Below are 26,006 nucleotides of genomic sequence, written 5' to 3'. Positions count from 1 at the left end.
CCGCTGTAAATTATTGCAGTGGCGGGAGCGAGCTATTGATTGTATATTGCGTTTGTATTAGTAAACCGAAGGTTACAATGTTAAATATTTTGTGGAAACATTGAAATATTTTGCTGTTACCTGCAAGGAGTGTTTGTGCTGGTCCTGGCTTCTCACGTGGCTAAAATGCGTGCCTGTTTCTCCTTTAGCAACCAAATCTAGAGACTTTGAAAATGGGAAGGGTAGAAACTTTTTTAGTACGTGTAAAAGCAGCTTTGTGTCAGGCAGGTATTGAGGGAGCTGATGTTTTTCTCACACAGGAGCAGCGAGAAAGCATCTCCTTTCTTCTTGGATTTGGTCTGAGAAAAATGTTAAGGTGGTCCTTGTTTGCGTGGGAGGCATCAGGTCCTCAGCTGAGGAACCTCAACGTCTCGAGAGTGTGACAGTGGGTGGTGGTAACCAGGGAAGGGGATGCAAACACTGGAGGAAGCTGGCTCTGTTATTTATTTTTTTTTGAGACCGACAGCTTTGCAGTATAGAAAAGGTCTGAAATAATTTACCTTTAGAGCAGCATAAAGCTGCTAAAATTGTATCACCGGCATGGCAAAGAAGGACGATGTTACCCTCTAAAAAATTCACCACAATCCAGAGGCAGCCTGTCCCCGAAGGCCTGAGAGGCTGAAGGGCTCTGTTTTGAAAGTGCTCTGCTGCTCTGAATGTCTTGATGTGAAATGAAAGCACATGTGATTCAGAACTCCTAAAAAAATGCATTCAGTAGCTTTAAAGGAAAATAAGGTGAGCAGAAACTTTGTTATTAAGTATAAAATGCTTAACTGCATCTTCATTTTAAATAAAGCACACATGAAAGTGCTCCCCTCCCCCCCAGCACAGAGCCTTATCAGCTTATCTGGGCAGGAGTTCAGAGCCATAAAAACTATATCCTGCTTACACCTTCCAGCCTATCCTATGACCTGCTCTGTGTAAACAAGTTGTACCAGGAGCTCCAAATTACTAGTAAGTAGCTGGGGTTTCTGCAGGCCGGTTGGGTCGAGGAGGAGCCAAGATAAAGTTCCAAGAAGTTCTCCGTTGGGAATGGTCTCCTGATAGCTGCCTTCTGCAGGGGAGGAGGTAACAGATCTGATATCCTGCTGGCTGTGGCAGTGACCGGGTCCTCTGAAAAGCAGTAATCTTTTGGGTAGACTTTACACTTTCGGTCTGGTGTTTTCCACGTTATGCGGGATGGTGGCTGTTGCAGATTGTGAAATGTCAGTGTTGTCGTAACAACACACAGCGCTTGCTGCACCGACTGTCGTTCTGCCGTTGCGTCAGGCCTTGGATGGGCTGAAGATGTAAGGCTATTTATAAAGTACTGCTGTAGTTATATCTTTAGATAGATGGATGAGATTAGCCGTGCCGATGCTGGGAAGAGATATAGGTAGATGCGGGGAAGCAGGGGGGGGTGTGTGTGGAAACAAACATCCTGCTCATGGCTGTGCTATGGTTGTTTAAATACCACTGGGTGAGCTGGTGCTCCAGTTACAGTGCTTGGCTGCTTCCCATCGCTAGCTGTCTCCTTGGTTTCATCTTGCAGCTCGGCACAGGCTGCATTCCGGATAAAAGCACAGGCACATTTATCCGAACTCGATCGTGGGTCTGTAAGGAGCAAGCCTGGGTGTTTTCGTGTGTAAAACTTTACCTTTCTGAGCAGTCCAGGAGTTGAATGCATCGGGCAGGTTGGAAGAGGAACGCCTGTTCTCCTTGAACATTGACCTTCTTATTCCAACTCATGTGGCTTCTTGTCCTACCAACTCAGAAAGGACCTGTGAGAATATGCTGGTCTTCAAAACACGAATAGCTGAGAGCTGCTGTGTCTTCTCCTGTCCCTTTCCTTCCCATAGCCTTTGGCACACATCGGGTACTGCACGATGGCTGTCCCAGTCTCTGATCTGTTTGTCCCTCCCCATTTTGCCACAGCCCAGAGGGCTTCTGGCTTCCTGACTGGGATCTGAGGTGCCCTGCATTACTCAGAGCTGCTTGCTGCTGTGGGTGATGGTGGCAATTTAAATCGACTTCCTCTGTGATGAGCGCCGGTGCCGGGGTGTTAAACTTGTTCTGTGGTGAGAGCTGAATTGCCTTTGAGTTAGCCTTCGTCCAGGGGAGGAGAGATTAGACGAGAAGTCAACTTTCTGGCTTTTTCCTGGTGTGCTGAGTGGTGCTCCTTAGTTAAAGCTACAGGTTGTAGTCTTCAAATGCTGAATTTACTTCTGCGGTCTGTTCTGTCTGCTGGCTTCCCCTACTTCACCCACCATAATATTTCTTCTCCCTTCTGTCTGTCCCCCCCTGCCTTCCCGGGAGCCTCATCTGATGAAGGTTCCTCTCGGCTCTCTGCTCTCGCCTTGGTCCTCCTCATCCAGGATTCTTGCCTCTAATTTTAGCCTGTCTGCCTTTTGATGTTCCCTCCCGTCTGTTCCTGCCTTTCTCCTTTTCTCTGAGATCATCCTGCATCTTCATCTCCCTCTCCCGATCTGGGCCGTGTTTTTGCATGGTGGGAGGAAAGTGCTTGGAAATGGGAGTGAAGCTGCAGTAGCGTTGAGAGGTGAAGGATCTGAGGGCATGGAGACTTCTGCCAGGGATGGGAGTTTGGGGTGGTGGCAGCTTGGGTCTGCTGTGTACGCCTGTTGTGCTCACCACTAATGGCTTGTTAAGTCTTCTGTGTCACCGTCACCAGTGATGAGCTCTTTGGATCTTTCTGTTTTATGGATTTGTCCTGGAGTTGAACGATGGGGTGCTCTCCCACACCATTACCAGTAGTTGTAGGCAAAATTTACTCTTACGGAACAGTGCAGGTAATTGAAATCTGCAAGAATCCTCCTGACAGTCTCTCCAGAGCTGGTCCATCTGGTGGTAGTGGACTGGATGTGGCTCACAGCAGAGCGGGGTAGATGGGGGCTCTGGTGGCAGTGCTGCGGGCTCAGGATTGCCTCCCAGCCTGGCTTTCCCCTCAGCCCCCTTCCCCCCTTTTTCCTAGGGCAGGAAAGCTGCAAGCTGCGTGGTGTTCTCTAGAATTTTACTTCATGTTAGCCTGTATTTGCTTACACTTGCAGAGAAAATGACTTTTCTAATGCGGATGCGTTTTGGCAGAGTGAGCCAGTTCTCCGCAGGAGGATGGAGCGCCCATCGGCAGAAAGCAGGGTACCCGACCCCATGGCCCTGGCATCCCAAAAGGTGGCAGGGCCCGGTGGGATTCATCTGCTTGGAGACTGGCGGGGATAGTGTGTGTACACGTAATCTGATTTGTGCACAGAATATAAATACTGGCTGCTGCAGACATGCAGCCTGTGGTTTTAGAAGTTCTTTTGTGAAAACAACATTCGACCCCTCCACCACTGCAGTGAGGAGCTTCAGGAGAAACACAATCCTAGCAATTAGTGAAGGCTTTAAAAGGAACCTAGCAACTGCTACTGTAGTTCGATTTGCAGATAGATTTTTTTTTTTTCTTTTTTTTTTTTAGTCTAGGATTTGTAGCTGTTTTCTTTGCGTTGTGTGGAGATTGCCTGCATGGCGCTGTAGAGAGAAAGGTGGAGGGAATCGTGGTTGTACTGAGATCAGTGACTAAATTACTTGAAATGACAATGGTGATGCTACGGCGGGCTCTGTAGCCAGCCATCCTTGGGGAAAGTGGAGCATGGCTGGAATCCATGTGGTGGTATGAGAATTTGGTGTTTGTGGGTAACCTGAGCTCACCTGTGAAGAGTTTTGTTTCCCGGTTACTCTCTGACCTGACTTGCTTTTGTCAACAGTCGCACCAAATGATTAACGAATGATGCTTTCCACGAGCGTGGTTTATGTAAAACGTTAATAGGCTGCATTTTTTCACATCGGCTTTATAACGTGCGCCGGGCTTCGAGCCGAACTTCAAAGCAGGTAGTTTGCTTTATGGTTGAACCTATGAGCGGTTTTATGTGCAGGGTGGAGTGAACTTGTGGAGAATATTGCAGTTTTCCCGCTGTCATAAAAAGTTATGATCCTCATGATTCAAGTGTTGTTCTGTAGGTGGAGGCAGGAGGCAGATGCAGGGGTCAGCGGGAGCGTGTGCGGAGCCAGTTCGGATGTGCCAGCGGAGTGAATGGCATCTTCTGTGCTCCCCGCTCGCTGAAACGGGTTCAAAAAGTGCCTTGTGCTCTTTCTGGGTCTTCTTCCTAAGAAACCTGCACCTGTGTTACTCGCGGAACAGGCAGACCATTTCCATGGGAAAGGAACTTGGCAGGGGGAACCGTGAAACGCGGCTGAGAGGAGTGCTTTTTTCTAATGGAGTATTTTAAACCGTTCTTAAAACGTGGCGCTTCAGAGTGGAAAAGAGACTGTAAGTCAGTTTATAACCTACTTTCTTTCTTTGGGCTTTTCTTTGGGGTAGGAGCCAAGTGAGTTTAAAAAAAAAAAAGAAAAAGTGGCTGCCTCTTGAACAAGCCTCATTCCAATTAACTTCACTCAGGCTTCAGAAGATATTTTAAAACTGAGATATAGTCCCTAAAAAAAGGACTGTTTAGGCGAGGAAATCGTGGTGGGAGAGTGGGATAACCTTTTAAAGCCTTAATTGTGGGCCTTTGTACAAGTATCTTGTCAAGGGGTTCTCATTGACCTGTGCTGCTTTTAAAGCTGGTGAGGTATAAGGCTCTTCCAGCTGTAGAGTCAGTTCTGCAAATGCCGAGGTATAAAACACTGTTCAGTTTTCAATAAGTAAGCTATAGCTGATGAAAATAAGTCACTATTCCAGTTTCAGTCAGAACTCTATAAATATTCTGAGTGACTTAGCCTCTCGTTTAAAACATTTTCTCCTGGGACGAGGAGGTATAAATGTGCTCTTTGTTTGCAGCCAAGAAAATTAAAGGATCACAACATTCAAAACCCTACATGTTACATCTTCTGCAGAACTCTTTCTTGAAGAATGTATACCATATCTAAATGTGCAAATACCTTTGTTAAGATGGTTTGTTTTCCATTCTGTTAGCTTGAAGAATTTTATTCTGAATACATTAAAACTTGAAAAAAAAAAAAAGACTATGATCCTTATCTTTGGATGATCCATTAGCTGTTATAGCCTGCCTTTTATTTATTTTTGTAAACACATGTGCGAATGTAAACATTTTATCCAGAATGGCCTTGCAAATGTTCCTGCATTAACATATATTGTCATGGAGAATAATTTTCATTTAACTGTAATTTGCTTTATATTTTCCTCCCTGGTTGCCATGGAAACGCAGTCCGATGTGGCAGTGACTACTCACAGGAGCTAGGTTATGCATTGCCTTTATAATGGACCTCTGTTAATCATGCTGCAGTTTTCACTGAAGGAACCATGATTATTTGCAGGAGGCACTTTATTTATATAAACTGTAAGGTGCCTGTGGTACCTCAGCTTAATATTCAGAGTTATCAAGGGTGTTTTTCTGTTCTGCAGAAGTTTTGTCGCAAGAACTGCCTATGTATTACGATGATTGTGGAATTGATATATAGTTGCTTAAATTTAGTGTCAGTTAGACTTCATTTTCAATTCTCTTTTCATTTGCCATAATAGCCTAACTAGTAATGCTCTTTCCTGTGGTTCAGCTTAAGATCTTAAACGTTTGAAACACAGCAATGAAACATTTGTTATCCTTATCTATGCATAAAAAGTTGACTTGCTTTTCGTAATGATGTGTCTGTGCCTTTGCGGTGGGGGTTGCAGCTCGAGAAACACCTTCTCTTCCACCCAAAGCCTGGAACAGTGAGCTTTGTCTATCAGTGATACCAAAGGCCTTAATTATGCTTCTAGGGAGAAGAAATGTTGCCTTTGGGCTGAGAGCAGGTAGAAAGGGGATGAGGATGGATTTTATTCACATTTGTTGCCCCTCTATGAATTTTGGGCCTGTTTTTGGCCTCCATGTCCACATCTGCCACACGCCAGGGCTGCTGTTCTTCTGAACTGTGCCTACGTTTCCCTTTGATTTACTTCCTCTCATGAACCCCCGGGCTCAGAAAATGCAGATGTGTTATATATGTCCACTGCAGCTGGCGGTAGGAAGCTGATTTTACAGCTGAGAATAGTGGGTTCATCCCAAGGTAGAGGTGGTTTAGGGCTATAGGTACTACCCCTGTGTTACAGCACACGCCACAGCCTGATGGTGGGCTTTGCCCTCATCCAGATGGGGCTGGGGGCTCCGGTGGATCCTCTACTCACATAGGAATGGGTGCTTTCTTTTCTTTACTGTGACTTCAAGGGTAAAGAACAACATGATCTCCAGGAGTATCTTCACGCAGATCCCTGACATTTTAGGATGCACGGAGAAAATAGAAGGGTGCTGGCCTCTACCTTTGTCGATGGCTTGTTGAAACCTTGGAAGGACTTGCCTTCCAGCTACTGAGATAAGAATCATGGTGGCATCGGTTCAAACTGAACTCGTCAATTAGCAAATGATTCATTTTTGCTTAACAGGGATGAGCTAAAGGAGACAAAATCAGCCACAAGGGATTCTCTTTTGCCTGTGTACTCTCACGGCAGAAAACCTTAAATTGTAACTTGAGAGATGCGAATTTCACTTCCCTCCTGAATGAGACTCCTCAAAATGAATTTTTAGTTTGGTTTTAGGTCTTAAAGAAGATTTGTGTGTTGGTCCTTCCTTTCCTGCTCCTCGTGGTTTGATGCCAATTGTCGGTTACGTAAGTCCGGATTACTCCAGCACGTGGATGCCTTCAGATGCATATGGTCTCTCAGTTATTTCTTCGTACTTTACAGAAAGAATTGAGTAACATTTTGTTCTGTAACGCAGTATTAAGAAACCAAGCAATTTTTTTTCCTGTAATGGCGTATAAACAAGTAGTGATAACATCCTATTTAAAGCGTTTGGAGGAGGTAAGGCTAAGGAGGGGAGGCAGGGCTGAATCAGGCTTTATTTTTCTCATACCTACACACCATATTTTAGTACAATTTTGCTCACCTTCCGTGGAAGCTGTGAGCTATTATAAGCGAACTATTTTTTGAGGTGTATAAGCACAGTGCGGTGTGTTTGCTGTGGGTACGCAGTAGCCTTGCTAATAGATGTTACTCACCTCTGTTGACCTTTGTGTATTTCTGTGTCTTTCATTGTGTGATGTTGGGACTCTTTTGCTGTTTACAAGAAGCAGATGTGAATCATTGTCAATGGCCAATCTAGTTTTCATAAAAGTCTGAAAAATGGCTTGGCTGGAGTCAGGGTGTTTGGGTCTTGTGTAAACTTTTTGAATTCTTCCTCCTTTTTCCTACCTGTTGTCACATAAATGCTCAGAATTTACTATTAATTTGTGTAATTTAGCGACACGTTTCCAATATCATAGGAAGAGCCTCATATGGGAATGAGGGTAGAGGTGGCTGTTTAGTCTGTGGTTCGAGTCAAGGGGATGTTACTTTATTATTATATTGATAGAGCATAGCTGGGCAGTCTGCTTAACTTCTTTAAGGCAAACAAAAAAACCCTCATGACCCTATAGTCTGTATATAAATGAGTGTGTATGATGGCTAACTTGGAGACAGCTTATGGTTTTGACTTGTTCCCAGCTCTGAGGCAGTATCTCAGCAAGCCTTTGGGGTGGTTTTTTTCCCAGAGCTGTGGTCCTGAAGGGCTGCTTGATGAATTGTAATGTGAGCGCAGTTCTAGGCATGAACTCATGCCTGTGGTGACCAAGTTACCTTTTGTGGGCTTGTAGAATAGACTCCTTTACCTGATTATTGGGGCAAACATTCATTTGTTAGCACAAGAAGAACAGAGTTGTTTTGGTGGCAGAGAGTATTTGATTCTTTCTGAAGCTTCACTTTGAGAATATTTTAAGGTTCACTTATTTGCCCCTGGGTTTGGTCTGACAGCTAATACCTTATCAGAAGTCACGAGAAAGTGTTAATTGCAGATAAAACATTATAAAGTCAAACTGCCGTTCTGCTCCCTCCTTTTCTTGGATGCTTGGGTTGACTTGGAGCTGCTTTGTGTCCCGGGTTTGTGCCCTGAAGACAGCATTGAATTTAGCTCCATTAATTGTGACAGATACCAGGAGGGGAAGCGTGCTTTCGAAAGCAGCCTGGACGTGGTGCAAATGGGGATGAGATGTGGGGCGGTGGAGAGTTCAGAGGGATCTGCCTTGTGTGCAAGTCGTGGGAAGAGGGATTTCTTCAGGGAGTGGGTGAATTGTTTCCTTCTGCTCTGAACAGGCTCTTAATGAACTGCCCTCTCTAGGGTGTAGGGAGATTAACCTCCCACGGCTGACTTCAACCTGGGAGACTTCCACCATAGCGCTGCCTTCAAGTGTTTGTATCTAAAAATACATTCGTGCTGCTGCACAATGGGCTCAAGGCACGTTAATCCTTTTTTCTTTAGGAAGGAGACTTGTGTTACTCGATGAACTGCTGCATAAATTGTATTTCTGCTGTGCAGTATTACCATTTTTTTTCTTCCAACAGGAAAAAAAAAAGATGTGGTGGAAATAATTGTTCTGGTTGGAATTCCCTCTCTGACAACAATAGCAAAAATGGGGTGGGGTGGTTTGAAAACGTTTAATGATGAAAAGTTTTGGAGGAGCGAGCTCTCCCAAGCCGCCCAGGCTTGGCCACGTGATCCCTCTTTGCTGTTCAGCCTTCTGCAGAAGCTGCAACGTTCTCACAACTGGCTGCTTGAATAGTTTTGGCCACTTCTGTCTCTTCTAAGCAATAAGACTGTTTAAGAATGCTTTGTCTCTATCGCATCTCGCTTGTTCTACTACATTCCCTCGTTCAGCCGCATTCATTGGGTTGTAATTTAGTACCTCCTCGGATGAGGGAGAATGAAAGCCTACCAGGCTCACACCTATAAGCAGTACTTGGAGTTATTGCTACCTCTGCGTGTAATGATTCATCTTGGAGGCAGGCAGCTCTTGCTGCCCTCAATCCCTCATTTGTAGTTGCAGGCAAATTCAGATGTTGTGCTTCAGCATTTCTGGCTTACGAGGGCTCGGCGGCGATGGTTCTGTTTGTTGTAGGGCTTTGTTTCCAGGTAACTTTGGAGAAGGTTTTATGGCAGCAGTAGCGCCAGGGCTAGTTTAGACACGGCGCGGATGGCTGTAGGTGAGTTTACTGCCGTGTGTTGAACAACTCGGTGGCTGATACACTGGCAGCGAGTTACAACTTGAATTCGTGCTGTTTGTGCCACTGGGGAAGCTGCAGTGGGGCGTTTGAGGTCCGGGATATAAAATGACTTGCAACAAACATTGCGTAAGTACGTGTAGCTTTGGTCTCGGTGCTGACTGTTTCTCTCCGTGTTCCTAGGAGAGATGAGACGCAGTTTTTTACCTCCTGAGCTATTTAAGATTCAGAGTGTATTTTCTCTCCTTTCATGTTTGGCTTACCTTGACTCGTTTTGATACAGGAGCTCACCTGCTGCATCTGCCAGGCTTTTTATCTGCTACACCTGCCCGTGCTTCCCCGAGACCTGCTGCTGATGCTAATCAGCGCCAGGGCTCACTCACAAGCTACTCAGACAACCTCCACCATTTGTAAGGAAACTTTCTTTAAAATATGGATGGGGTTAGAGGGACTTGGGCTTAAAATTAGAAACTGTTTGTGATGCACAGTTGTAGTTGTTTACCTTGAACCGTAATTATCTTATTTCCTGAGTTAAAAACGTCATGTCAGCTTGCCGAAGCAAGATTTGATGACAAAGGAATTGTTTTTAGCCACCAACAGAGCAAAGAACGCTGCAAATGTGTGTCTAAATATGATTTTATAACCTGAAGGATAGCACACTCAGGATTTTAAATTGGCTCTGGAAGTTGCGTGGGCGTATGGGTAGGCCATTTGGCCGGGGATCAAGGGACTGGGTTTAATCCTAACTCTCTGTCCTTTTGTCCTCTGAGCGTTTTCCTTGCCACCCTCTGTGCTGTTTGTTTGGACGGCCGTGTGTTTGAAGGAAGGGATATGCCCTTTTCGCGGGGTGTTTGTGGATTTTCTCGGGGTGTGGTTTGGTGACACGGCCGGAGCCGGTTCGGTGCTGCCGCGGGGGGTGTGAGGGTCCCCCCCACGCTCCCGGGGCGAGCGGTGCCTCTTCCCCTGGGGCACACCAGCCAGTTCAGCCCCTTCGGAGCTGGGAGAGCAGCGGGCAGAGGACAGTGAGGAGGTTTTCTGCTGGGCTGGCAGGTTAAGCTGATTTACGGACAAGCTCCCGAAGTGGCCCGAGGGAGAAAGGGGGGATCCGACAGCTGATCCGGGGGCAGATCTCCCTGCTCAGCTTTATGGAGCCGTAACCGGTAACTTCACCCGCAGCCCTCGACCCCTCCTGAGGAGCTGGGGTACCTCTAATGTACGCAGCCAGACGTCTGACTCCCTTATTCTATTATTTAGTACTGGTTTCTGGTGAGTCTCTGGCTGAGGTGGCCTGTGCCCTCCCCGTACCATTTCCCAGCCCCGCTCTCCGTAGCTCGGTGAGGCTGCGGCAGCTGCTGCTTCATCGCCGTTACCGGTGCTGCCAGGATGTTCATTTTCCAGGAGAATGGAAAATGGGAGGGGAGCAACTTCTTTAATGATGGCAACTGCTACTTAAACCTGTTCAGGGCTTATAATAGAAGGGGAAAAGAATAATCAGTGGAAGCTGTCGGTGCTTTCAATTTCTGTGGTATTTTTAAAGAATCTCTTTTTTTATTCTGACCTTAACTCGCTAGGACCTAGACAATAGGGGAGAGATGCCATGTGTAAATCAAGGAGGCGCTTCCTTTACGGTTTCTTCTTGCTGTGTAATTTGAGGTGATTGTGAGGCACTTGCCATAACTCTGGAAACTGAAGACTTGAGTACATTTTAACAATTATATTTTTCCCATCACTTTCTGGGGACCTCCTGGGTCATGAAGCCAGGTCTGCTGCTATGGCAGGTAACGGTGTCATTTAATCTCTGTAATGGCTGTACGTATCTGGCTGTGAGCTTTTGAGTGAGACCTGCATATTCTTAAGAAAAGAAACCTGTGTCGAAGTTGTTGAATTCTCTGGTTGTCGTTTTTGTATGACTACACAGAATTTTCTTGGCTGAGGAGGTTGTGTGCCACTGCTTGGAGCAAATGATTGTGTGCTCTTTGGATGTTTGCTCTGGTTTCTTCCTCTTTGAAAGAGACTATGTGTATGTTCTTGAAGACTGAACAGTGACTTCCTTGGCTCCTCCTTGGCTAATTAGTATGTTTTAAAATGGGATGCTTGCATCCTTCTCACAAATCAGCTTTCAGAAAGGAAATAGTTCAGTTATTAATAGTAACCTGTATCCAATTTGCTACGGAATTGCATGGTTGCAAATATCTGAGACTGTAAAGGTGACAAATATGGCTGTCACTCTTTTTATTTTTTTTTCTGAAAAGGAATGGTTTGTATTTTCTCAATGTGTTAAAATTGAGCACGGAGGAAGAAACTGCAGACTCATATTTTTAAAGAAAGTGGTGCTCTTCTGGGCATAGTAGCATTGTTAACCCTCCTTCGTTCCCTTAGAAGAATTTACAAAGGGAATTTGAGTGGAACTGATGAGTAAAGGTCTCTTCCTGAAGTCCCAGGGAAGGTATTCAGTCTAATGATGGAAAGTCTTTGTCCCACTTCGCACTTGTATTTAGTAGGAATGAAAAGGAGAAGGTACCTGAAATAAGTCAGCAGCTGTGATCTAACTTTAAATTACTGGTTTAATTCCCGAGAACATACTTCTTGTCTTCCTTGGGTTGTTGAAGGCCAGCATTTTAGAGCTTAATTAGGGCAAGTTGAAGCTTCAAGATTTTTTGCTTGGCTTCATTCTGTTCAGGGTGATGGGGATTTTTTGGAGCTGGTAAAGATGGGCAGTACTTTCATTTGTCTTTGAAACTCACCTTTGGGTGTCCCTTTTGATGGTGTATCAGCATATTCTTTATCATGCATCTTCTGGATCTCAAATGGTAGAAATTCCCCATGGTCACTGGGGGTTGGTTTTGTTTTTTAGTGCACGTGGTAAGTTTCTAGGATGTCTATGGCAAATGTAAGCTAGAAAACTGGCAGCTTAATTTGTTTGCCAGATGAATCTGTTGCAATTCTTTTATAGGTACCTGTGGACAGGAATTGAGTAATTTTCTGGCCGCTTTTTGCTAAAAACTTAAAATCTGTAGCTTTTGGATGTACGCTTTTTTTAGCATTTGATTAATTTCTTTTAGTTTTCACCATAAACCTTTCTAATTGTCAAGCTCAAGGAATATTACTGCTCATGCTGCTGACTCTAGTAGTGCCAGTTTTCCTTTATTACCTCTTGTTTGTATGCTCGAGAAGAGCATTTGTTGTCTTTATGTGCTACTGTTTACTTGAATTTACTGTGTGTTAGTTTCTATGTTGACCTGAAAGTTTTTTCCTGGATAATGCTTTCTAAAATGTTTGATTTTTTTCAACTATATTGCCCTTCATTTTACATGTCTACATGTACACTGCTATACTCTGAGCTTTTAAAAAAAAATAAATTGCTATTTATACTGTCTCTATATTATCTGACCATAGAATAATTGCATTGAAAAATCTACTACTTCTCAGGTGTGGCTCAGCGAATGTTTAGGACACAGAAGTTACAATGTCTTGTCATTTTCATGCGAACTAAAAATAATCATGGAACGTTTCTGCTTTGAATATCCACAGCATTGTGCATCCTCTGTCTCTTCCAAACACCTTAGGAATTAACAGCTTACTATAAAATAAACAGCTTGAGGCTTCTGTACATTTGGATGCTGAATTTTATGGCTGGATAGCAAAGCAGTTCAGGTTATTTGAAAGCAGATACGATGCTGCTGTTCTGTGCTGATGGTTTTCTCGGAAAAAGCACATTCTCATGTGCTTAACGTGCATATTGGTGTACCAGTAATGATGACGTGTTCTTCCAAAGCAAGACAGTGGTTCTTTGCTTTGCACGTGCAGATCATTTAATAAAGAAACGAGCCTGATTATGCCTCTTTTTGGGAAGGGATTCAACCAGGCTGGAAAGACCCAGCAGTCTTAGGTAATTATATTTCATATAGGAGTTCTGAAAGACAAGAAATGGTAAGGGTCTGGAGGATTGTTTGGAAGTGCTGGGGCTGACAAACACGGCTGCCTGCACCTTCCCAGGCTGCTGAAGTGACAGAGGAAAATAATTTTTGGGTTTTCTTATTTCTATCCCTGTCAGAGATGGCTACTTGATGTAGGTTAATGCTGTTATTAGGCAAGCATTGCTAGTATAGCTAAGACTTCTTTATCTGTGTGCTGATAGAAGTGCATAATCTTTAAGGTATTTAGTATTTTTTAAAAGCTAAGGCAGGGTTGTTTTTTTTTAACTTACACAGACTAAACCATAGCGTGGAAAACAGCCTGTCCTCCAGACCGTCAGACCGAGTCTTGTCTCTGCTTGCTGATACAGAAGGGCAAGCTGTAGCCTTGAGCTCCGGTCCAAGGTTGGTTAAGGAAACTGCAGAAGCTGTATTTTGACTTAATACTTTCCACTCATCAGAGAAGCCACAGAAGGGTGGTAAGGGTGAAGGAGGAGAGAGGAGGGAACATGCTTGTGGATTTCCAGAACTCTTAATTGTGTGCACAGAATTGAAAAATCTGGTTCAGTGGAAACTGTTCAGGCTTGCTTTGCTCTTCTGCCACATCACGCCAAGAAAAAACGAGTTGCTTCTTTACTTCAGTGATTTAAGCTTTCAGGTCGTGCTGGGAGCTGGGACTCTTCTGACAGCCCCAGTTTTTTTTACTCTGCCAAGTACCTTTCAGGCTGCTTTCACGGTAATTTTAAGAGGTTAACAATTCTGAGAATTCTTGAGAGTAAAGAACTTTAAATGTCTGATATGAAGAAGCCAGACCAGTAATTAAGTTAGAATGCCCAATAATTTCAGAGTTTATTGCTCAGCTGCCTGTTGTGTGTTTCTAAGGGTTAAACTCAATGAAATGTTAGGTTTCTGCTGATAATTAGTTTTTTAGTTTAATGCAATTCAAACATAAAAGTAGTTAAACACTTTTATATGATCTTTTGCCTTACTGGAATGAACTATAGAATTTTTATTTGAACTTTTCAAGTCTCTTTTCTATAAAAAATGACATAGAAATGTACCCTACACAAGCATCGTTTCCCATTCCCCTTACAAGCATGAGGTTTGGAGTATTTAAAAAGTGGAGAACAATGGTGTGCTGTAATTCCTCAGGGGTTCGCCGAGGGTATTGGTGTTGGAAGCTGAGTCTGGTTGTTATGTATGTAAATACCGTAACTAGTGTTGTTTAATTAATTGAAAAAAAGCGCACATCTTGAGGAATACCTGAAACACATTGAAACTAGATATTTGAGATTACAGATCCTGGTTTCTTTTCATTCACTGGAGGTCTCAAAACAGCTTAGATGTTCCTGAATTTAGATTGACAACCCCCAGTTTCTTGTGGGCTCCGTCAGTGCCAGACTTTCAATTAAAACACTTAAAGGACAATTTGGTTCCACAGGAACCGCATCTTTCCCTTTCTTCATGCTTGTTTTGGTAGGATAAACCAAGCCTTAGGCTCTTCAGCCCACGCATAAGTATCTTGATCTCTGTTTTTGAGGACAGTATCAGATTATTTTGTATTTTTATCGAGTGGCAAAGATGACAGGAGCTTTAAAAAAATGTAGAACTCAGCGTACATATTACCTGCAGGGCAAAATAAAGGAACTTTGAGACCAAGAATATATTACCTACTTAGTTTCTGAAAGTTATCAAATTAAATTTTACTTGATGCTACAATTTTGTCGCAGTCAAACATACTGAGAGGTTGTTTTTCTTTTTTTTCTTTTTAAATTATTTTTAAGCACTAGTGGAATTCTCTTTGCACTTTTTCACTTCTGGTAATTGCTGCTGTATGAGCATAGTTGGCTGTTGTGATTGCTCTGGAAATATTTGTGTCTTTGTAAATTCTAGTGAAAGGCAATTTCTGTAGTTCACACCACTGCTGGAGGTTTCTTCTGTAGGAGCAGCTGCAGGCAGGAGCAAGTGTCTCTGGTCCTGCTGAACATAACAGTCTGCTTGGCATGTGGGTATGTGGAGATGGGTGGTCTGTAACCTACCGATAGGATGGAGAGCATTTCAGTTAAAGGCATGTTATTTATCTCTAATTTCTGTGTATTTCTTGGAAGTAACTCCTCCTCTCCCCCTTCAGATATCCAGCGCAATACTTCTCCTTTTTCCTTCTCTTTCTAAGTAGTCCCAGGTTGTGTAGAGCGGTCTGGGTGTGCTTCTCCAGGCTCTTAGGTGAGATGACCGTAAATCCGATGATCTTTATTAGCCGTACGTCCTCTCGAGGGGCCAGAGGAAAGCTTTCACTGCCACTGTGGGCAGGACTGTTCCTGGCTCTCAAGGGGTTGGGAGCAAAACCTATAGAAAGGAGCACAGGCAGTAATTTCCTCACTGTTTGTGTATATGTGGCATTTTGATTTCTTTCCTGTACTCAAGCGCTTGTCATTTGGATTCCTAACTGACTTGGGTGCTGTAACCAGGCAGGAATATAATCCCTGTTGTTGCAGAAGGTACCTACAAATATTCTAGGGCTACAAAGATGATTAGGGGACTAGAACATCTCTCTTAAGAGGAAAGGCTGAGGGACTTGGGTCTGTCTAGTCTGGAGAAGAGAAGACTGAGGGGGGATCTGATCAATGCCTATAAATACTTGAAGGGTGGTGGCAAGAGGAAGGGGATGGTCTTTTTTCAGTGGTGCCCAGTGACAGGACAAGAGGGAACGGGCACAAACTTGAACAGAAGATGTTCCATCTAAACGTGAGGAGGAACTTCTTTACTTTGAGGGTGACAGAGCCCTGGAACAGGCTGCCCAGAGAGGTGGTGGAGTCTCTGTTTCTAAAGACATTCAAAACCCACCTGGACATGTTCCTCTGCAGCCTGCTCTGGGTGACCCTGCTCTGGCAGGCAGGATGATCTCCAGAGGTCCCTTCCAGCCCCAAATCATTCTGTGATTCCTGGAAAACATGTCGTTGATAATAACTATGTGTAGTGCTGGTTGCTTGTGGGTTCTCCCTCCCACCTCCGTTTTCTCAGATTCTTGACTTGTGATTTTTACAATTTCTGAGAATAAGTCTTTTTCATCATTTCAGCAGGGTAAAAGATGAGTGTTTTTGTACAAGGTGCCGCATAAAGCTGTGCGGGCAGCGTTGCCGGGTTGTTCTGAGTGTGCCTATGGATCACTTTGGAAAGCATTTCTAGATTTCCCCTCCCTCCAAATTTGTTGCACTCGTACCTCCTCGAGTTCTGCGTCTGAGGTAATGGAGCTTATCTGAAGCCTAAGCTCATTGGTGTCTTGTGTGTTCCCCAGTGTATATTTTTGCTGAAGTCCTCAGAGAGATGCCTCATTGAAATTCTGTCTCTTCCTGAAATTATTTTGAGGGAAGCAGATGAGTGCTGTGGAAAAAGGCTGTCCTACTCCATAGAGATTTTTTTTTTTTTTCCATTCAGAGGTTGGTCTAAACCAGAATCTACATCTCATACTGGTATCCTGTTACGCTGCTTAGTTCTGGATCACTGTAAAATCTGAATTGATGCAAGCTTGTCTTTAAATCAAGATACAGCTTTTTACTTTTTGCTTCAAAGAAGCAATAATAAGGAAAAATGTAGTTGCTTGTTGGGGTGTTTGGCTTCTTGATTGTTGGAAATGAAACTTCAGCAAAGAGCTTCTTTCCTATTCCCTGTAAAATTGAGGTTTAGGTAGAACCCTTTTAGCATTCAGTTTATCAAATTTAGAAGTATCTGGATGTACAAGATTGTTCAAGATTAAACACATCGTTCATAGAGACCTTTCTAAGTGACTCTGCATTTGTACAGAACTGGTCTAGTTTTATTATTTTATCGCTGACATCAGTCTGTGAAGCCACCTCCTGCCTCGCTGCTGGAACCGGTTAGTGTTCCCCTGCCAGATCTCAACTGCCTGCCCCAACTGCTTTGATGTAAATAAATAGTCTCTAGTTAATCTCAGTGCAAGTGTAATGGTTTTTTCAGGTCACATCTTGTGATTGTAAAGCATTTTCCATCTTCGAATACTGATGTCTGTAAAGTTACGAGATGCCCTTTTATTAAAGAAGTTTGAATTACTTAATTCCCATTTTTTTTTCAGTGAGCGTTAGGAAAAGTTGCACCGTGTGCTCTAAATCTGAAGTTCACTGATCTGTCTGGGAGTGCAGCAAGAGGAATCAATAACTAATCAGTGGGGAACTGCTGAGGACTACGTGTTAAAGAGCAGAAGTTGGAGGGAGAACTTAGACGTTGAAACACTTATTTTTTATTTTTTTTTTTTTTTAAATGGAACTGTCTGCTTACCCACAGTTTCCAAATTACTTCATTTTAATATAAAATAAAGCATCGCAGGTCTTGAAAGACTGAGCCTGCTTTAAACCAGAATCTGGTCCCCTTGCACACTTAATTATTTGGTGTTTCTACTACCGTTTCAACACAAAGGAGTTGAAATCTCTGCCATTTTACATTGCAGAAGGGTTTCTGCGTGGCCACAGCCAGCGTGACGCGCGTCCCGGTGTTGTCCGATGGTCAGTGGTGTCAGTGCACGGAAGGGAAAACAGGGGTGATAGTGTCTGTTTGTGAAGCTGTATGTTTTCATCAGACTAAAGGAAATCGGATGGATAAATGTGTCTAACATTATTAATTATAATTTGGTCTTTCGGAAGGAAAGTTAGTTGTAAATCACAATGTTGGATTCTGCACAATGGGAGCAGCGTGCGAGTGACCCCAGTACATGTTACCAGCCAGGTTTTGCCCCAAGGTCTGTGTGTTTGGCATCTGCCACTGAAGTACTTGCTGTGCTGTGAGTAATTTGATAACCATTTCATTAAAAATGGTTCGCTTTGTTGTGAAAGTTACGTGGCTCATATGTGAGCACTATTTGAGCGTTACAAAACGTGTATTTCGTATGTGAGCGAAGTAATGAATAAAATTGCTGTATGTAGGCCAGGAAGCAGATGTAAATAGGTCTTCAAAATTGCGTATCAGTGTGTCACGGGACAGGATTTCTGTAGACTTTTACAATAATTTAGTTAATTTAGTTCCTAGTTGATTATAGCTGCTAATGTCAGCAAGCAGCACTACTGATTTTCCAGATAATGTAGTTGGAAGTTCAGCTTTTCTCCTCTCCTCAGTTTATCTTTTATCGCCGTTTAAGGGGGCAGCTCTAACTAGAGATGTGAGTTTCATTATGGAGGAGAAGAGTATGAAAGGGGTAGGGGAACCGTGCTGGAAAAGATGCTGTGTGTTGTCATCATACGCCATAGGGCTGCAGTTCCCCATCAGGGATCCTTCAGTGCCCCAGGACTCACTTTCCTTGGAAAAAAAACCAGGAGGTGGCTGAATGTCTTTATCTCCTTTGCTCTTTTGAAATAAAAAAAAAAGTCAGAAAACTTTGATTTGTTTCCCTTTTGCTTGTCTGGAGAAGTTTACCTGCCACAGGGTTTCCTTTCTTAGAGTCAGGACCATGTCCCCTTGTGTGTTCCTTTGGGTTTTTTGGTTTTACTTTGACCTGCTGCTTTTCACTGGGATTCCTAAGACTTTCCTTGGCTTAATTGGTGGCAGCTCTACCCTGGATGCAGCTGCGTTGCTCATCTGGACATCCTCCCCTCGGCTTTTCACCAGGGAGTGAAAGTTTCTCAAAACAAAGGAGGCTTTCCCAAGGTTCCTGGTCTCCTCCACCCTGTCTCTGTCCCCATTTGCCTCGGGGTGTCTCCTGGGTGGTTCTTTAAAGACCGTCCTGGTGGAGAAGAGGTTTGTCAGGTGACGAGCAGCAGTAAAGTATAAAATTGAGCTGCGTGTCACGAGCTCTACTAAGGCGAGTCCTGTTGACTGCGAAGTTGTGAAAATGTTATAGGAAACTAAATCTGTTGCTGTTTAAGGAAACACCGTGCTGGGAGGGAGCTGGGCTTTGGAGCCGTGCAGGCAGAATTTGGGAGAATAATAATAGATTAAAACAAGGTTTATAAAGTAGTAGTTCCTGCCCCAAAGGACCTCCATGGTAAAGGAATCGGTGTGAGAGGTTTTAGGAAAAGAACACAAGAAGGAGGAGGAGGAAGACCAGTGTCTGAAGGTCCTAGGAGTCAAGGAAGCCTGTGTGAGTTGAGGAATCTTTAGCACTTAGTGTGGGGTAACTGGAAATGGAGCAAGCAAGTAAAAGCAGTAGTTAGCTTTGGAAACAACATACTTTGTAGTTCCAAACTTGTAACTTTATGTATTTTGACTTTCTTGTTTTATATTTGTTTTTTAGACGTTGTCCTTTTAGGGGAAAAAAAAAAAGGTAATTTTGAAGAAATCCAGATTTTCCATTGTCAGCTGGAACAGGGGTTGGTTGTTGTGTCCCTCAGGGTGGTTTAGAGAGTCTAGAGATCACGCTGGACATGGGATTTTGTGTGGGGAATTTGGCAGCGAGCAGTATGTGGAGTTGGATATTAACCCTTCAACCTCTATTCCGTTCTGTGCAGACGGGAATACCTTCTGTTGGACTGGGAATGCCCAGTGCCCGTGCTCCAGGTCACTGCTGCTCGCCTGGCACAGCTGAGCTCTGCCAGTTGTAGTCTGCAGTGCGTCATCAGCCGGTTTAATTTTATAAAGTTCCTTTCTTGAGCTGCTTCGCTGTGGAAGTGCAGCAGGAGCTCGGGCATTGTTATTGCACAGTTTTGAAGAAGTTCTGTGGTTTTGCTTAGAGCATAGATTGACTCTTCCCATATTTACAGGTCCCTTACAAGTAGAAGTGAGAACCTGCTAACGCTGAGCAGGTATCTGGAGGTGTTTTGGTTCAACATAGACATAAAATAACTTGGGATAAGACAGTGTTTTACATGTGGCTTTGCCCAAGCTCTCTGGTTTTCCACGCTGCAAACCCTCAAACATGCTTATTTGTAGTTCAGGCTTGCCCTTGCTCATACGACTCATAGGGGCTCCTACCGAGCTGTGCTGTCTGAAACGTGTCCCCTCTGGAGTTGGGGAGCCAGCCAGGTCACCCCCCAAACCACAGTGACTTGTGTGGAGATCTCCTCCGGAGCAAGCTGGTTTGCTCTGGCTGGGAGAGAGGTGTATTTTGGAGTGAACGTGCTCGTTGGGCAGCGCGGGGTGACTCCTGGCATCGGCCGGGTTTAGTGCAGCCCCGAGGCTCCGCGGGCAGGTCAGGTCCCTGCCCGTGCTGACGTGACCGTCACCCGGGACTGCTCACACCACCCTGCTCAGCCTTCCTCGGCCGTGAGAAACCGTGAGGAGTTCAGGTGCTGGGGTTTGGGCTCACAATCAATCCTCTGCCAAGCCTTTCATGTACCAGTTCAGTCGCCCGGTTAATGAATGTAATTCCCCTTTGCCTTGGGTGCTGAGAGCTCCTGCCGGCTCCTGCCCGGCGTCAGGAATTTCACTTTGGGAATTTGCAGCTGGAAAAATATCCTTGAAAGGTGCATCAAGAGCTGTTTAAAACAACAAAAAAGAAAAAGTTAGAGGTTTGTAATAGATTAACTGCTATTCAGAGCAAAGATCCAAAAGTAGGCTTAAAAAGAAAGCGCTTGTGTCATGGTTGGTTCCATCTACGCTGGTCAAGAAGGTGAATTACTGGCACTGGGCACCTGGGAGCTCAACGTGGGCAGTTCACTCTTCACTCCTCCCCTGCGTGGTCTCACTTCATGAGTTGTTCACAGTTGGGGTGATGACATACCTTTTTTTCATAAATAAAATGACTGTAAAACCACACAGATGGTTACGGAAACCTTGAGACAAGTAAATTTTTTTTTTATAATCTATTATCAGAAAGTTGTGGAACTCTGGTTGATGCTCTGCTAAGCTCTCCACAATGTCTTTTATTCTTCTGTTTGTGCAGACTTGTTATCAGAAAGTTTATTTCTGGATTAGGCAAGGATTTGTACTTGGTAGGCTTCATTTACTCAACTATAGCATGCTGCTTGTGAATAAAATTAAATTGTGTGTTTTAATTTTCTCACAAACTAATTCCTGTGTTTTTCAGATTACGCAGCGTTTTTGGGACACATCTCTGTTGGATTTTAATATATGTCCTGCTAACAACAGCTTTCAACTATGGAATCGGTAAATATTTACCTTGCTTCTGTCTACGTTTTCTGTTTTATTACCTGACAAGTGCTTGTGCCCATGTTGATGTGTTTGTGGGGTTGCTTTTTTTTCTTTATTTTCTGGAATTTGAAGGTAAAAATTGCGAACTTTCATGGAGTTAACTTAAAAGTAATACCCAGAAATATATTAGGAAAAGTCTTCAGTTCTGAGATGCCCTTTTACTTTCATATCACTTCAAATGTAGTGAGTTTTTCCCTGACTTCAGTGAAAGCGAAAGTTAACTTTCCTGTGGGGGCAGTTCCAGCACTGGTTTGTCAGCAGAATGCCTGGCTCGGCGGTGCTGCTGACTGCTGAGGATTGAATAGCCTCCTACTTCTACTGTATCACAGTCCTCTTTCTTTCTCTTCACTTTCAAAATGTCTTTTTTAATTAAAAAAAAAATCTATTAAAAAGTGCCAGTTTCACTATGTTACGTTTCCTTGTGATTAGTTATAATTGAAACAGATGGCACCTATGTTTCATTTTGGGCAGAGAAGCCTCCCAATGTGCTGAGACTACAGTTTGATTCAGCGCTAGGATTCAACTTTTCGGTAGAATTAGCGGAGGTAGAAATAATAGGTTGTTCTGGAGTGGAATTTAGGGGTGGGGAGTGTAGGAAAATGGATTTTTCCCTAAGGATTTTGAGAGAGGATGAGAGGGGTCGGTGTTGTCCTCTTGGAGAGTGCAGTGGTGTAGACGTCGGTGGTGGGGAAGGAGTTTGTTCTGGCTGTGTTTCCTGCGGTGCTGGCTGTTGGGTGTGTTAGAGGCTGAAGGAGAGCGGTTGTGCTGGGCTCTGCAGCCCGTGTCACGGCAGCCCTACCGGGGGGAAGCTCCTCAGGGCAGAGCTGAAGGTCATCCCTGGCACGTCCACAAATGTGCTATGGAGAGAGCTCTCCACGGATAACCCACAGGGTGTTCTCCTGCCGTGGGGCTCCGGGCGCTTGGCTGACCTCTCGGTTTATGCTGCAACACGATTATTTGTGTTGAAATTGTTGTTACGATAAAGGCTGTTACCGAAGGAGAGTTACTCTAGGTAGAAATAAAGGTCTGCTCTATCAGGTGGCTTTGCAAGCTGTTAGGTTTCTTTTGTCCTAGGAAACAAAAAAAATAAATATCTTTGTATTTAGTTTGTCCGTAATAATGCCAAGGTATTCAGATGGAGACAAGACGTTATTTCATTTTCCCTTGGTGAATATTAATAGCGGTAGAAGCCTTTCACGGTGAAACAAAACAGACTAGGCATCAGTAACTCTCCCCTGCTGCAGCTAAGTAATTAAAGTGTATCAAGTGTGAGACCTTTTGCTGTAGCATGCAGTAACTCTTTCCTTAATGGGTCCTCTGCAGTCCCCTGAAAAACCGAGCTGAATCCTAATGTCAATTATAAACCAGGTTGTTTACTACCTATTACATTTCATAGTGTGGTATGAAGATTTTTTTCACTCCGAGTTTTGAAGTAAACAGTGTTTTGCTTTTTTTTTTGCATGCGAACCTTACTTATAAAACCAGGATAATATTAATTGCAGTGCCTTTTACTTAAAACTAAACGTTCCAACGTATTTGCATAGTGTAGTTGCCCACTGGGCAAAACAACTTGCTTCCTGGCAGATTAGAGGGCATTATGGCAGACTGCACCTCTCCAGGGCCTTTTGTCTGCATCACCTGCCTTTTGGCCCCTAATATCTTTTAGGATTATTACTGAGAGCTTAAATTATGCACCACATCGCTGTGGTAGCTGCCCTTTAGAAAAGTTTGCCACGTATGCTTTTCTTCATCTTTAGCCCTTTTTTTTTTCTCTCTGGATGTTTTGTGCTTTGTTTATATAAAGCCATGCTATTTTGATTATGGGTCTAGCTGAAACCGTGGATGGAAAAACTTGACAGATGAAGGTTGAGGATATATGATGTGACAAAACATTCACACTGTGTAGAAGGAATTACTATGAAGTCAGATGTTTCTCTGACTTCTGAAACAAAACGAGAAAAAAGAGAAGTGATTTTACTTTGTGCGTTTTGTGAGCCCAGAGAGATGATGGTTAAATGACCTTTTCCAGTAAAATAAGTTCCTATCCACTGCTCTGCAAAGACAGACTATTGCATCACTTAAAAAGCACATTGTCTGGGGTCTAATATCTCCATTCCTGTGATGCTACACAGAATCCTCCAGTGTTGGCTGAAAAAAATTTACCCAAATCTGGCACGTTCTGAAACTGTAGAGATGAATTCATGGGTTTTGTGCTGGTGGTGTGGGGCTACAGGGTTACAGGGACACTGGAGTTTGTCACACGTGTATCTGCCAGTGCGTTTTATGCTGTTCTCACAGTAGCCCAAGGACTGCAGGGAATTAATGTCTGGCCCAAGCTGCAATAAAAAGCTCTCAACTTGAAGGCAATAATTATAAAAGCAGATCCTTGATGTGCCACTTTCTGAAGAGAAGGTGTTCTATCGTGGAAGCGCTCGGCTTTTGTCGCTTTTCTGTTCATGGCTTTGAGAATGAGATTGCCTTTGCTATAAACCTGTGAGTGAAAATGTGCAAAAAACTGGTTGTTTTGGGGTTTTCTACCCCCCTCAAGCAACTTGTGAGTACCAGCGTGTAACTTGCTCTAAGGGATGCTGCCTGCATTCCCCGTTGAAGGAGGCTGAGGAGCCTGACGTCCAGAACCAGGTCTACCTTTTTTAGTAAAATCCTGCTGGCTTGGCTCGGTTCTGATGATACCATTCCATGTTTCCTAGCTTGGGTCATGGAAATAAAGCTTCTGTGCTGGAAGGGGTCTCGGAGGGCGTCCACTGTGCTGTTCCCTTCGGTTGCAAACCTGATGCAGGGTGTTTCTGTCCCTGGGAGGTGGTGACTCGTTCCCATCTCATGTTCCAACACCACTGTTTGTGATGGGGCTCTGTTAACCTGATCCCCAGGATACTCCGCCTTTAAATAGAATTTAAATATTTAGAGATTTATGTGGATTGTTTGTGGCGTGATCTGCTGACCCAGGAGGAGTTGCGTTGGCGCAGCTGGAGGACCAGAAACACCATGGTATGTTGTGGGGAGGAGCAGAGGGCTGTTCCACTGCAGGAAGTGTTATGAAAGTCTGAGATTTCTCCACTGGGGTAGATGGCTCCTTTATTGCGAAATTCAGGAGTTGCTACAAACCTTGCTACCGCTCAGTTCTCTAAAACAGGCTCGTGTTTTTGTGTTCTGTTGTTTTGTTTCCCTCCCCCAGCTTTCTGTAGTAATAACCGCAGAGGCTCTATCTAAAGGGGTTGAGAAGAAGGGGGGGGAGTTCAGTCGGTGGCGTGAGATGCCGGCGTCACGTTGGCCTGAGTGGCTCCGACACGACAGCGCTCGTGCCACGATGAGGAGGACAGATATTTTCTCCCTAACCTGTTTTGAACAGTTTGCTCACAACGGGCCGGGTTCACCACCGCAGCTTCTTCCTCACTTGTTGACAGCAAGAAGCAGCTGCGTGACACTGGGCTCGGGCTGGGCTTGGGTGACTCCACTGGTCCCCGGTGCCGCATCCGACAGCTGGTGTCATCCCCGCTTTCCCGACGCCTTCATTAGGGAAGCCGAGGGGTCAAGGCGTTCTCTGAGCAGCCGAGAGATTGCAGAGGCTTTTTCGATGGTGGCTTTGGCACGGGTTGTTTCACGGAGTTCATAATGAATATGTAGGTGTGAGATTAAAAGAATGAATAAGGTAGCGCCGCTAAACAGAATTGCTTTTCAGAGCGGCAGCCGTGCCTTGTTCTGACCTCCCGAGAAGGATACAATTGTAAAGCTGAGGCCCGTAGTGGAAAAGCAATTACAATACATGCTTCCAGGATTGAATTGTCCTCGGAAAGTCAGATGCTGCAATAACGGTGGCGTTGTTTAGGTGGAACGTGACTTTACTTAACTGCTTGGTGTTTTTTTTTTTTTTCTATTAATGTTCTTAAGTGTGCTCATATACAGTTTTCAATTTTTACTGCTTTGGGGTCTGCGCTCATGAGATCCCCCCTGGAGTCCTGTGTCCAGCTTTGGAGTCCTTGACATAGAAAAGATATGGACCTGTTAGAATGGGTCCAGCGGAGGGCTGTGAAGATGATCAGAGGGATGAAGAACCTCCCCTATGAAGACAGGCTGAGAGAGCTGGGGGTGTTCAGCCTGGAGAAGAGAAGGCTCCAGGGAGACCTCATAGCAGCCTTCCAGTATCTGAAGGGAGCTACAGGAGAGCTGGGGAGGGACTCTGTGTCAGGGAGTGCAGTGACAGGACAAGGGGTAATGGTTTTAAATTGGAAGAGGGGAGATTTAGATTAGGTATTAGGAAGAAATTCTTTCCTGTGAGGGTGGTGAGACACTGGAACAGGTTTCTCAGAGAAGCTGTGGCTGCCCCATCCCTGGAAGTGTTTAAGGCCAGGCTGGATGGGGCTTTGAGCAACCTGGTCTGGTGGAAGCTCATGATCTCTAAGGTCCCTTCCAACTCTAACCCTTCTTTAATTCTATGAAATAGAGCTCAGCATTCCACAAGGAAGATCTTTCTTTGCATGGAAGTGTTCTTCTGAGCTTTCTGGCTTTTTTCCATGTGTTGCAATTCTTATCCCTTCCTAATTAGAGGGATTGGAAGATAACACAACAGAAGTGCAGCGTACGTGTTCCCTTCAGCGTGTCGGTCGCAGCTGAGCTGAGCAGGGAGGCTTTCCAGGTGGTTCTGGGGTAGGGTACGGAAATGGTGGCTTTCGGGGCGAGGAGCTGATGTGTTATGAAGCAGGGTCTGGAGAGGGGAGAGGGGGAAACCATGTGCAAGTGGAATTAATAGTCTCATGTAACATTAAAGAAGTGGAGCTGTGCGGCTTGTGGGTTTGACTGACTTCTGCTGTGGTCCTCACCCCACCCCTGAAATGGTGGAGCCCTTTCTCTTAAAAAAAAATGCAGATTTTGGGAGTGCCTTA

At 44.3% G+C, this 26,006-nt stretch overlaps 1 protein-coding gene across 1 annotated transcript in view; it reads left to right on the top strand.

Annotated features, from left to right (window-relative positions):
• The first annotated feature begins 1,127 nt into the window (after positions 1 to 1,127).
• ANKRD11 (ankyrin repeat domain 11) overlaps positions 1,128 to 26,006 on the top strand; it is a 167,093-nt gene continuing 142,214 nt past the window's right edge. The window contains 2 exon segments of the mRNA XM_014942297.1: positions 1,128 to 1,328; positions 20,984 to 21,063. The gene's annotated coding sequence lies outside the window, so the exon portion shown is untranslated.

The sequence above is a fragment of the Calidris pugnax genome, unplaced genomic scaffold (genome assembly GCF_001431845.1).
Source record: "Calidris pugnax isolate Ruff unplaced genomic scaffold, ASM143184v1 scaffold28, whole genome shotgun sequence".
NCBI classification, from domain to species: domain Eukaryota; kingdom Metazoa; phylum Chordata; class Aves; order Charadriiformes; family Scolopacidae; genus Calidris; species Calidris pugnax.
This window is presented reverse-complemented; position numbering and strand designations above follow the sequence as displayed.